At 36.7% G+C, this 14,231-nt stretch overlaps 1 protein-coding gene across 4 annotated transcripts in view; it reads left to right on the forward strand.

Moving 5' to 3' along the window:
- Positions 1 to 14,231, forward strand: part of jmjd1cb (jumonji domain containing 1Cb) — a 132,828-nt gene that overhangs the window by 54,547 nt on the left and 64,050 nt on the right. The window lies entirely within an intron of this gene.

Here is a 14,231-nt window from a genome sequence, read left to right on the forward strand (position 1 = left end):
ATAAGTCAGGACACCCCTACGTTAAATTCCCATTGAGGCATGCAGATTTTTATTTTTAAAGGCCAGTTATTTCATGGATCCTGGATACTATGCATCCTGATAAAGTTCCCTTGGCCTTTGGAATAAAATAGCCCCACATTATCACATACCCTTCACCATACCTAGAGATTGGGTGTCCTTAAAGGTTGAAGTTAGTCAACTTTAGCATGGGTCTGTTCACTTATTCTAGGCACTGTATGTGGCCCAGCACAAGCTGGCTGATTTCTCCTGTGTTCAGATTAGCACACCGGATCTTTTGTCTGAATGTGACCCAAGCAGGTTTCTTCAGTGTTTCCTGCACATCTTTGCATTGATTGCATAGTCATTCCCAGACATGCAGTGTGACCAGTGTAGTCCATTTGTGAATGGTTTGTGGTTCTTTTAAATGAGTCAGCAAAAACTCAAACTCATGATGAATTATTTGTTTTGAGTCAGTCTAACGACTCACTTCAGAGTGGTTACTGAATTAACATTTGACTCACTGTCTGAACCACAAGTCATTACTTTCAGACATTTCAGTCTCAATAACTAACCGAGAATTACTATTGTGTCATCTCTGACTTGGTACCATGACAATGTTTAAATGTAATATATGGTATTTCTCAATTACAAAATTCTTTTAATAATTGTGTTCCACAATTTTTTAATTGTGTTTAATTCACATTTAATTGTGTTTAATTCACGTTTCAAAGCAGCTTTACAGAAAATGCATGTGTCTACATTACAATTTAGAGTGATCTGTTATCAGGTGATGATCACTTGTGTCCAAGTTATGTATTTCAGAAATGTACATATACAAATTGCGCATTTATTTATTTTAATTTAAACAATGTATTAATTTAAGGCTTTTTCTGCATCAGAAACAAATATCATGTTCCGAAGCTTAGCAATGTTTCTGAGGTGGAAGAAGGTTTTTTTTTTGTAACATATGAAGTATGATTTTTGAAAGACAAGTTGCTGTCTAACCCAGGTCTTTAACTGTAGAGGATGAAGTAACAGGAAATCCTTTTAAATGCAAATTGTATTCTAAGAGATTCTGTGTACAGGTTTCTGGTCCAATAAGTAATCTTATCTGAATTTAATAGAAGAAAATTACAGGTCATCCAAAATGGTATATCTTTAACACACTCCGTCAACTTGGATAATTTAGAGATTTCATCTGATTGTGATGAAATATATAACGGAGTATCATAACAGTGGAAACTAATTGTTTTCTTGTAATATTACCAAGAGGGCCTAACACAGATCCTTATGGCACTCCATAGTTTACTTACGTTATCTAAGATATATTTTTCCTGTTTAAATAGAGAAATAATGCCCGTCTCTGAATACCAGTGTGATTTTGTAGTGAGTCTAAGAATTTTTTTATATAGTAGCATCGAATGCAGCACTAAAATCAAATAAAACTAGTATTGAGATCGTATTGATTGAGAGAGCAAGTCATTTGTAATTTTAACAAGAGCAGTTTCTGTGCTATGATGGGGCCTGAAACCCGACTTAATTTTTTAAAAGATGTAATTTTCTTGCAAGCAAGAGCACAATTTAGCAGTCACATTTTTTTCTAGTATTTTAGGCATAAATGGCAGATTTGAAATGAGTCTGTAATTTGCTAATTCATTTAGATCTAGTTAGATCTGGTTTCTTTATGAGAGGCTTAAGAACTGCCAGCTTGAACAGTCTTGGGACATGACCTAGAGACAGAGACGAGTTCATAATATTGAGTAGAGGCTCTTCTGCTACAGGTAAACACTCTTTCAGTAGAATAAATAATAAGAAATGTAATGCTTCTTGAGCAGCAAATCCGCATATTAGAATGATTTCTGAAAGATCACGTGACACTGAAGACTGGAGCAATGATACTGAATATTCAGCTTTGCTGCCACCCAAATAAATTATATAAAAATTAAAAACAGTTATTTTAAATTGCAATAATTTTCTTAATATTACTATTTTTGCTGTATATTTATTGTAAATGCTTAGTGCTCCCTTTATATGTGTGTGCCTGGCATTTGTCTGAGAAGTTTATTTTGCGACAGATGTGGTGCGGCTTGTTCGCAACTCTCACTCCTTCGGTCTGATTATCAGGGATGACTGTAGTTGTTCGTTCAGATTGGATTGTGTTCTACAAACACAGCTCTTCCTGCACAAACTCCACATGGCCGTTATGCGTTTACTACATCCTGTAAACCTTCTTTGTCAAGTGCTGTATTTTACGCATTCATGCTGATGTAGCTAACTCTCTGATGGCTTAATTGTGTTTAGCCCTGCTTGACCCGTAGCCTTAAGGGTGATCTTTACTGCTGATAAACGCACAGACCCCTGCCCCGCTGTCTTGTTTAGTGAAAGCTTTCTGTCTTCATTTTGCTTTCAAGGGATGAAATCCTTTCGCAGAAGGAACAATGCTATGGATTAAAATCTTCAAACCCATTATTTTCATCAGCCCACATGAGTGACTTTAATAAACGGTTTGGCTTCAATGTTTTGGCTTGATCATTATGATGTGAAAAGTGTGTATTTGAGGCCTTATGCTGCAGAAGCAAAATGAAAACCCTTTTTTTCCCCTTTATGTTTTTTGCTGTTAAACAATCAAGCCCAGTAATACAAGTTCTCCCGTTAATATTAACTGTAAATGCTGATTAAAGCGCAAAGGTTTGGTAGCTTAGACAGTGAAATGGATGTTGTGTAACACGCATGAGGTTATTTTTAGTCATTTTGTGATGGGAATCTTGCCGAACAGCTGTTGAGCTGATAACACACTGATTGGTTTAGGTTTGCTCATGTGGCACAGCAACAGATCTACAAACACCCAGAGAACGTTCACCATGTGTTTGCTCTTAAGGTCCTTGCACACTGAGTCTGAGATTTCCGTATTTTTTCGTATTCATCATTCGGTGGCTCTGAATCATCAAACCACCTCTCAAAAGGCTAGCTACGGATGTGAAAAATGCAGAAAATCAAATCCGATCCGAATTTTTTTATGAAAGTTTCGGAGACAATGTGTGAATGTGATTGACAATTTTAATTTATATTGTTGTTATTTTTCATTTGTTTTATAATTTTGTATTATTGTACAATTATTATTATTATTGTACAATTTATTGACATTATTTTAATTTTGCACCATAGCTTGCACCATCAAACTAAAATTTGAAATCGCAATATTGCTTAGTGCACTTATCAAAACGTAAAGGCTGCGATTTAATTAAGTACCGTGTCTGTGAATATCTATTCAGCAAACTCCATCTCTGCATTTGTTGTGAGATTAATCTGCATTTGGGCGTTTTGTAACGAGATGCATTTGTAAACTTTTTATAATAGAAACTTAAAGGACCAAAATAAAAGTTTGAGGTTTTAACTCTTGCAAGTGAAAACATTAAGACAAGTATTGTGATTTTGCTACTATAGTAATTCATTTACGGTACTTATAATTAATGTATTATGAAATATTCATTATTTTACAGTGCCGTTTCTGTCTTAGAGATGATAAAAAAAGTATTTAATAATACAAAATTATTATTGTTGTTGTTGTTTCTAATAATAATATTATCAACTTAAAAGTGTATAACATTTCCTTCCAGGGGAGAATGTAGACCCTCAGAACCTCTATGAATCCTGGGGGGAAACACTGCTTTACTGTTCCTCTAGTTTTTGTCTGTGTTTATGTAGTTTTGCTGGTGGAAGATGCACCACTGCTTGTGACCTTTGCTTTTGGTCTGTTTCTGACTGGCTATAAAAATAATCCTGAGGGAAAAATACTCTCTCTCTCTCTCTCTCTCTCTCCTGCTCTAGCATCGTATGTCTGTCCGTGTCATATGACGCTTTCGGGACACTGAGTTTGCCTGCCCTGTCAGGTTGTATGTTGGCAGCACAAAGGGCAAAGTGTCATGCATGTGCCTCTTGTGCAGAGAGTGCGAGAGAAGAGGTACAGACTCATGGTACATTGAGATGGAGGAGTACACAGATGATCTTTCACTGCCATCAGCACAGCTGGCTGCTTAATGGCAGCAATCATAGACAGCAGCGTATACAGCAATCGCCTGGGGCGGCTCTCTCCTGCCTGCACTGAAAGGACTGTCTCTGTGAGTAATGAAGCCCGGCTGATGGGTGGGTGTGGGACATGACTTCACCAAAACCCCCCTTTGCACATTTGGCTTTGATTTGCGTCGGTGCTCACTTGTGATTTGGGTTTCTCAGTCAGCTCCTCAGCCTACAGAACTATAGATTCATGGGTAAAGGCAGCTGTGAACCTATATACTATAAAACAGACATGATTGTCATCCTCCTTTTTTTTCCTTTTCATCACACGGTTGTAATAATAGTATACAGTGTTGTCATGTTTACACGTCATATATGTGTGTCAGTAATGTGGCTATTTGTTGACTACTGGAGTTCCATACAGTACATATAAATTCAGTGACTATCTCAAATTTCAGATAGTGACACTGTTTACATTTTCTATTTGCATTTTTAATTGCACGCAGCAATCTCTTCAAATGCTTTGGCAATAAAAAAAAATAATAATTTGTACTTTTCATGCCAATAAAGCACCTACTAAAACTGAAAGATGACTTTGGATTTAGTTAGATTTAGCCTTTTTTAATCTCAAGCTATGTATGAACAGAACTATTTAGTAGTTTAAACAGGGCTTACAACCATATTCTGGTGCTGTATGAAATATATGAAAAAAATATTATAACAATTTAAAATCTCACTGACCTCAAACTTTGTAACGGTAGTGTAACTTAAACATTTTGGTCTGTTTTGCATTGTATGCCTTCGTTTTCCAGTAAAAGTGTGTTTTTGAATGTATAGTCTGTCATGAAGCTACATTTATAGGTGCATAATGTCCAGATCTATTAGTTTTTATTCTGGCACAAATGAAAAATACATTGATAAAAAAACATACAAATTTGTGGTGTAACTATTGAAAATGTCAGCAGGTTCAATTCTGTACTTTTGCCCTGCTATAGTTTTAGGCCTGTCTGGACCAGCAGAAAAAAAAGGTTATTCTTGAGATCTCTGCAGTGACCCTTCACTGAGACAAAAAAAACCCGTCTGTCGCCCCAAAGGGCTGCTTCCTGTCATAATACTACTGTTTCTCTCTTTGTGTCGTCTTCACCCCCGCACCGGCAGCTGCTGTGTGGCAGGAACTGAGACCTCTGTGGCTTACCTGTGTGTTGTGTGTTGTCTCTGCTCTCATGTGTCTGCATATGTGTCATATAATGTGTCATTCTGAGGGCACGTTGCATAACAGCACTCTCATCTTTTTATCAGACCTGCTCTTAGTGTGTGACTGGAGGAAGGATATTAATGAGAGGATTCAGTGCGTGGGGTCAGGCCTGCATCTTCACAGTGGGAGTGCAGTTTTGTGGTGGTCTCTAATACATCTTCTCCCATTAGGGTTTATTTATAGAGAGAGACTTCCGTTTACAAAATCCCGGCTTGCTTGAAGCCTCAGAGAAACACAGATTTTCCAGCGGTAGTGTATGGGGATGTTCACACAGGACATGTTATTGCGTTCTAGCTTGATGGAGCGTGATGGAATGGAACAGGATGTAGGGATCAAAAGAAGTGTTTTTAAAAGCTATTTTTTTAAACAGTTTTACAGGTGAAATTGTATTCTTTTCATTCTTAAAGTGGACAGACAACTATAGTTCAAAATATTAAAGCTATTTATGTAGTGCATTTCACAATACACATTGTTTCTAAGCAGCTTTACAGAAAATTATGATGTTAATGTTTGTAATTTATCAGTCTGCATGCCTTATTGTCGGAATTGAGTTATAATATGGTTTATATTTTGCATGATATAAACAATCCAATAGATTTGCTCTAGTATATATCGGCGAAATGTGAGTATATATGCAGATATATTTGTGAATAAACTGTAGGCCTATATATGTGGATAAATGTATTGGACGTAGGCTACTACAGTATATACCGGTATCCAATTTTATATTCAATATAGGCTATATATCTTACTATGTCCAATTTTTTATAAAGAGCATGGTGTTGATATAGCTATATAATTTGTTATTTATTTTCAATTAGTTTATAAAGATGTAAAGATACCCTCATGTCACAATACAGAACTCACGATATGATATTAATATTACGATACTCCAAGACATGGTAAAATGTTAACAAAAAATATACTGTTGATTAAAATTCTAAATTTGGTATTACATTGGTGTGGAAATTAATAGGCTTGGACTTGGTGCTGGTAACCCAATGCACAGGACAACGTTGACACCAGAATAAAAGTGTTCATGATTCTGAAGCTGAAAATACAGAATTATTGTGGACAAATATGCTTGCACTCTGTCACTGATATATTTAAATATTATAATATAAGACACTTTTTACTGGTAACATAAGACATTTGGAATTATCAAGACCCAAAATTTCCCCCCAATGCAATATTATACACTATCTTCAACATTATAAATAGCAGTTTAATGTAGTACTGACACTAAAACTCTGAAAACATTTTGGGTGAACAGTACTCAATACACATTGTCACTAAACACGATACATATTTTTGTACTGCGATATATTGTGGCACCCTTATTAGTTAATTAAGTAGTCATCTATGAGTATGAGTAAACAATTTGTTAATTGACTTCCTAAAAAGTGTAATATCCAAAACATAGTATGACAAGAATGTGGCGTGGGGCTATATTTTTTCATCCCAATGGCAGATAGAGGGGTTTTTTCAAACTGGGTGATTTTTTTTTTTTTTTCGTTTCTTGCTGGTGACTCTATAGCTGCAGGCTTCACTTTCAAAAAAAAACAATATGCTGATGCGGTGCGATGCTGACAGTGATGCAACGGCCAAAGATGTAAATCTGAAGTATGTGTACATAGACCAAGAATTAACATAATTCAGATGGAGCGCAAGAACGTGTCCTGTGTGAACGGCCCTTAACACATGGGAAATGCTGCATACAGCTGCCTCCTCTGTAGGTTTGTGGCTAAAAACAAGGTCCACTTCACCTCTGATGTGTTGGAGGTTTAGTGAGAGGGTGTTTTAAGCATGACTTCACCATATGCATGCATAAGTAGCAGTTTAGCGCTGCACAAGGGACGTGTTGCCATTGTGTTCCTGTATGTTCAAAGGCTCTACTGAGGCCTACAGTGTTTTCAGTCTGCGCAGGGTAATGCAATATAGTGCTTTAGCGTGATTGACAGAAATGGGTTGTGTCGGAATGAGCAGTGTAAAGGTCATAGATAGTAGTATTTACGTTAGGTCCACAGGACATGAAGGGCTGAACTTTTGTACCACTTATAGTCCTAGACAGGCCTCTTCAAAAAGTAGGCTTCGTTGTCTTTACACCCTTTTCATGAATTTTACTGTCTTATTAGCATTTCATTTATTCATAGATTCATAGGCAGGCTGTACAAATAACAAAACACAACCTCTCAATGTATATGGAAACTGAAACGCAAGTTATTATGTCCTGTATATAAAATTCTGGCAGAAGGATAAAATATATTGTTTTTATATTTTACCTAACACTTTACCTAAAGCCTTTACATATAATGCATAATAAAAAAAAGTATTTGTAATGCATTAATTATGCCTTGTAATGCACCTTATAATACATTGCATGGTTTAATGAATAATTGTAACCACAGTTATAATACATTATAATACTTATGTTACATCTTTAGAAAGTATAGGCTAATGCATGAAAACACATGACAAACAAACAATTTCAGATGTAACAAGGAATCTGCAAATATTATAATACATTTTAACTTTGGACATACAATACTATGTGTAAGACAAAACAATATAAAGTAAAAAATGATTGCTCACTATACAGTACAAGGTGCAATATTAAACAATATACAACAGTAAACAAACCGGGTGACAGTCCAGACAGATTATAGATGGGTAGACAAGGACAGGAGGTCTGTTCATCCTTTTGTCAATGTGTAATGTTCAGAGATGTCGTGCATTTATAGAATTGCACTATATTGAATAGTCTTGTAAATTGCAATGAAAGTTTTTTTTTTATATATACATAATTACAATGTTTTATCTGTCTGGCAGGGTTGTTCTTGGGCCAGTGACACTCAGAACAAGCTCATCCATCTTTTCTCTTTCTCTGTCTCTGTCTGCCGTGTTGTGGTGGTAGCTCAGACTGACTTCCAGAACAGGAATAGCAAAGTTCAGTACGTCCACAAACTGTGCAGAAGAAAGCTTTCTGTTCAGGTCTCCATAAACACAGCTCCACGAAACATAAATGTGTGGGAAGTCAAAATGGTCTGGCACATTATACAAGGCAACTTTTTTCATGCGACACCACATTTTGTATTTTGCTTGGATTCAGGTACATCATGTCATGTAGTTGCACATACGATGACATTTGAAGTACCACTCCTCATGTATGTTAATTATTAAATATAGACATTATTGTATATTACATGACAAATCCCTAAAATTCAGGAGAACAACATAGGCTAAATGACGTGGACAGGAGAAGCAATCAGAGAAAACATTTCTGATTGGCTGTGGCTTTTGATTGTGACACAGTTTTTTTAATGTTCAGTGTGAACAGACAAATTGCTTGTTGCTGAAATCTTATCACGTTGTGCCTGATTAGGACACAGTGTAATGCTGCCAGAAACACAGCTTGTGAAAATGAACCGCACAGTTAATAGATCACATTATCAGCATTACAGATGCAGCAGATATGCAGCTTATGACTCCTGAGCATTTGACTGAGTGTGTTAAAGACTTCAGACTATTAACACACACACACACACATACACACAAACACACACACACACACACACACACAATATATAATTTAGTATGTTTATTAACCCATTCCCCTCATGGGGACCGCTGGCTGGTCCCCACAATGGAGGTGATCTCAGGTTTTACTATCCTTGTGGGGACATTATGGTTCCCACAATGTAATGTATACCAAGTACACACACACACACACACACACCTACCTACACACACACATACACACACACCTGCCCCATATAAGGTCACTGACTGATAGACATACATAGCAGGGCTCTACCGTTCTCTGCCTGTCCTGCTGCTTATTGTCTCTCTCGTGCACATGTGCCATACACACGCCTCTGCTAAGCTCCACAAGCTCATCTCTGCTGGACTCCTTTTATGAAAAAGAGACTTTATTATTAATGTCACAGGCTTCAAATCTGTGCAACATGCTCTCGGCATGGAGAGAAACGGGAAGAGAGGATTATCATCCGTGAAAGACGTAGCCGGTAACAGACACACGCCAGAGAAACAAATACGCTCACACACCTGCTCGGAAACGCTTGTATGCGCCGCCTCACGTGTCCTACGCAACTGTTTGAAGGGATAGTTTACACAAAAATTATAATTCTGTCATCATTTACGTGCCCTAATACTGTTGCAGACTGACTTTCAGGTTTCTTATTTCTCTCGAAACAAATGAATGGTGACCAAGTACTGTCAATCTTCAAATATGACGATAAATGCATCATAAAATAATCATAAAGTAGTCCATACGTTCTATATTCCAAGTCATACTATGGTGTGTTATGAACAAATTTAAAAGTAAAAAAATAATAGCTTAGAAATATCATGCATGCAATTAGAATTTGCACATGTTTAAATGTTGTGCACCCCAGTCACTTATGGGACATATGACAACCGCTAATGTTTGCCATGATTTACTGTACTTTTATGGTGATTTTTGGCATGGCAGCCCATGGACTTACTTTTTATCGAATGGAAAGGAGCATCATAAATAATCTGCATAATTTCTCATTTAATTTATATTTGGTTTATTTAATAGGGACAATGCACAGTAATTGCACAGTAACATTTTTTTGAAATACAAAATGTAAACATTCCAGATTATAGCAACATAATTTATAATTAATTTAGCAACTAATTTATATCCATAGTCCCTAGTGAGGTAATATAAACATATAAAAAAGTCATTACTAGTGAAGATAAAAAAATACATATGTACAAAACATAAATAACAATATGTCATTGCAGATACACATGTGCATGCAGGCGAGCAATTAATGACAGAAATGTCATTTATAGTTGAATTATTTCTTAATGCATAAGTGCTTTAGTTAGGCCTAGTTGTAACTCTGAGTCATTTCTTTTGTTTTCATATTTACAATAAAGAATAGCAGATTAGAAGCTTATGAGCTGAGGTTGCAGTGTTACATAAGTACGGCCGCTGTGTTATTTCTACATAGGCAGGCGGTCAGGTAACAAGCATGTTGATGTTCAGTGGTACGCAGGTGTTTAGGTCAGCATTAGATCAAACCCACTCTGCCCTTTTGTGGCACCCTATTATGCAAGTTGAAGCCAGTGATGTAACCAGTGAGATTACATCACAACTTCCTTGTTCTTTCATCTAATGAAGCGGGACTTTGCCGTCCAGACACATGTCTGGTGATTAGCTGGCACAGGTGACTTTGAAGTTAGTTTTCTCCTGCAAACGCAATCAGAACAAACTAGCACTGTGCTGTACCATCACGCTGAGATCAGGAAATAAGAGAATCGCTGGTGTGAATCTGCTGCATTTATGAGTCAGGATACAGCAGGGTCGGCGCTGCAACAAGGTGAGTCAAGAGAGCTAGAGTAACATGCTTTGCTTATCAGGAAATGAATTGTCAGCCAGTTTTATTTCTGTAATATATAAATTTCTGCGTGAATCTGGACATTCAAGACAAAAAAATGTAGTGTATACTGTAAAACAAAAAAACAAAACAAAAATCTGTGAAATTTACGGTAGAAAAAGCAGCAGCTGTGGTAACATTTGCAATACAGAAGCAACATTTTAGGTTTTACAGATTTAACTTAAATTTACAGTAATTGTTTTTATTTTATTAACACATGACACTAAAGTAATGCAAGAAACTCAAAACCCTAATGCATTTAACTGAAGAAAAAAACTAAGAAGAAATGTAGTTATTTCAATGAAACTACATCAAATGTTGAGTGTCACGCAAGGACTTTTTGGACTGTCAATTTACGTTTTTTTTTTACTGTAAATTATACAATGACTTTTTATTCACTTCCAACAACTGTAAATTTAACAGTATTTTACTGTAATATTACATTAAATTTTTCACCATATAGTAAGGAAACATTTTGTTAACCAATTTATAGGTGTTTACTGAAGCATTTTTACTGTTAAAATTACAATCATTATTTACAGTGTAGGACTTTATTTACTCAAAGAATCTAAAAGCATGGCCTAAGAGATGTCATCAGAAAATAAAGTTGTTTCAGAGGTGATGGAGAAAGTCATTACATTTTGATGAAAGATTATGCATACAAATAGTTTTTTTCTTTGGAAAATACTCAATAAGATCAGCAACATTCATTAGGAAAGTAAATTCATGTTGACTTTAAAGGCTTGCTTTTGCTCGTGGCATAGATTAACTGAGATGTGAATAAAGCTAAGGTAATGTAAACACAGCTCAACCAGTGAGCGCTGCAGCTGCACGTTAGCCTGTAAACAACATTTCTTTCTGGGTTGGGGGTGGTTTATTTAGTCTCTCTGCCAGAAATTACATCATACACGCTGAATCTGCTACATCTATAGACGGACTGACCCGATGAAGGTCAAGGCCACCCGCCACTGCCCTCCTCCCTGTTCATTTGATCAGACTGCAGTGCACCCAAACCACTGCGTCTCCGTTCTAAAGACATGAATTAATACTGCCGGCCCGTGTTCAGAGAGAGAGAGCAGCGAGCAGAGTGCCCGCCTTATAATAAATGTAATGCACGCTTGCCCTTCCTCTTTCTTTACAGATTTCTTTTTGGCCGCATGCCTCCAGCTTCAGAAAAATGTTATTTGGCAGGCTCTTCTGTCCTCATTCTGAGCCTTTCATGTTAGAGCTGAGCTGCTCTGAAAGAGAGAGAGAGAGAGAGTGGAAAAACCAGCTGAAATCAATGAGACTTTCAAATTAAAGGGCTTATTTCTGTAGAAAATAATGGGTTATGATTATCTTGTGTCTTATTTTGGTTTTAATGTGTGGAATAAAGTATTTTCTTTTCTGGTTTTGTAAAAACATTATTTAAAGTCAACATGGAATCAAAATGTACTCTTGTTTATGCTCTTATTACACGTTCCTGGTCCGATTGTGTAAAATTCATCACTTCATGTTATTCCGAAGAAAAAAAATGTTGTCTTTGTAATTTTATCATCCATTTATTTACCTCTGAAAGGTAAATAAATCTTCTTTATCCTCTGCCGTCTCCTAGCTACTGGGTAATGTTACCCAATAGCCAAATAGCCATTTAGGCATTTGTTTTAGCAAACTCACATTCCGGTCTGGCTCCATTCTGGTATAGAATGCTCAGTATTGCCGTTCAGTTAATCCCCGATGGATAAAATCAAGTCGTTGAATGTTCTGTTTCAGGACTTGTTTTATTTGTTCTTAAGCATTTTTTTATAGACCTTGTCCAAGTGTATTTCCAGTGATGCAGTTCAATTTGAAACTGTATTCACAACCCTTTTCACTTCTGTAATGTGAAACATTTTTCAGTGAAACAGGATGTTCAAAGAAAAAAAACATAACATTATACATCAGATACTGATTGATTTGTGAAAGTACTCATTCCATGCCAGAATTGAGTCAGACCTGAAATCAGGTTTGCTGAAAAAATGTCTTAATAGCTATACATACTGTTGGTGAAGTCATTGGAAAGGTTGTTTTAGAGGTGGAGCAAGTTTTGATGAAAGGTTATTCATCAACCCATAAGATATTTTTACTCTGCAGTGATGAATTTGGCATAAGACCTGGAATTAGTATTAAGAAACTAAAGAAGGTAAATTTTAATTTCCTCTTTGATTTGGTTCTACAAGTATACATACCTAAATATCTTCTCTAAAGCTTTAGATTCTGTTGTCTTATGCAACAACAGATGCACAGAAAATCTGAAGTGCTCTGGGAAAACAAAACAGATGTTTTCATCTGCCTAAAGAATTGTATTTCTGTGCAGAGATGGTGCCCTGAAAATATCTTGTTCTCCAGAATGCACTCACTGCGGTAGCTGTGTATTATTTATAGCTTTACTTTTCGTTTTTTCCGTGTGACCTCATTTTCGGCGGGAGGAGGTTGAGGATGATGGGTTTGACAGCGACCGCAGCATGAGAGAGAGAGAGAGAGAGAGAGAGAGAGAGAGAGAGAGAGAGAGAGAGAGAGAGAGAGAGAGAGAGAGAGAGCAGTGCAGAACCAGCCTTTTCCTCAGCCAATGGGAGAAAAACAGGATTGTGAAAGAACTGAATGCATGGCCTGGCTTCTGTCGTTCCTGTAAGACCCCGTTATTCCCAACTCCAGAGTTAGTCCCCTATATAAGTCTGACTATCAACATAAAGTCTGGTCCACATTGTTCAAAAAGCACCATCGAAAATTAATTAATGTGGATTAACTCACATAAAGCACAATAGACAGTTCGAATACCTTGTAAACACAGTTTTGTTTCCATGCACCATATTAGAGCTTTCCCGAAGAAGAAATGCTGTCCAGTTTTTATGACATATCATACAGTCATTGAGTGGACTGTGGTTGGACCATGAACTCCAGAGTTACACAAAATATGGCTAGAGTTGTCTTCCTCACCCAGACTGTAACAAACCCAGAATGCTTTTTCTATAATCTATGAAGCTCGTTTCATACTAGTTTGTGGTAGAGATGACTTGACGTACAGTATACTCTCCAAATAGTGTCAGAATGAGTAAAAAAAGTTGCAGCTTGCCAAGAATAGAAATGGACTTTTTGAAATATTCATGTAATAACGAGAAAAACTGTCCATTGTTTGGTGGTGAGGACAGCGTTCCCTCAGGAAGTTTGCTCGACTGTGATTGTACACTCAGCGAAACCCTATCAGCACCACAGCACTACTGATCATAAAACTGTCATTTGCATATTCCAGCTGGCTTTGATTTTAAAGCCACAGCTCTCTCTCTCTCTCTCTCTCTCTCTCTCTCTCTCTCTGGTGCCTCTCCTCCCTCAAATTCAGTGTTACGAGTGGGATTTTGATTAATTCACAAAGGAATTTTCTAAGCTTAATTGCTTTAAAAATCCGGCTATCGATAAAATGAGCCGTTAATTGTTTGAGTATTTCGTAGGCAGTCCTCAAGGGCTCTTTGACAATAGTTGATGATATAATTATCATCATAGTTTGTTGAGAGATTGTC

Source organism: Phoxinus phoxinus (assembly GCF_949152265.1).
Source record: "Phoxinus phoxinus genome assembly, chromosome: 21".
Lineage (NCBI taxonomy): Eukaryota > Metazoa > Chordata > Actinopteri > Cypriniformes > Leuciscidae > Phoxinus > Phoxinus phoxinus.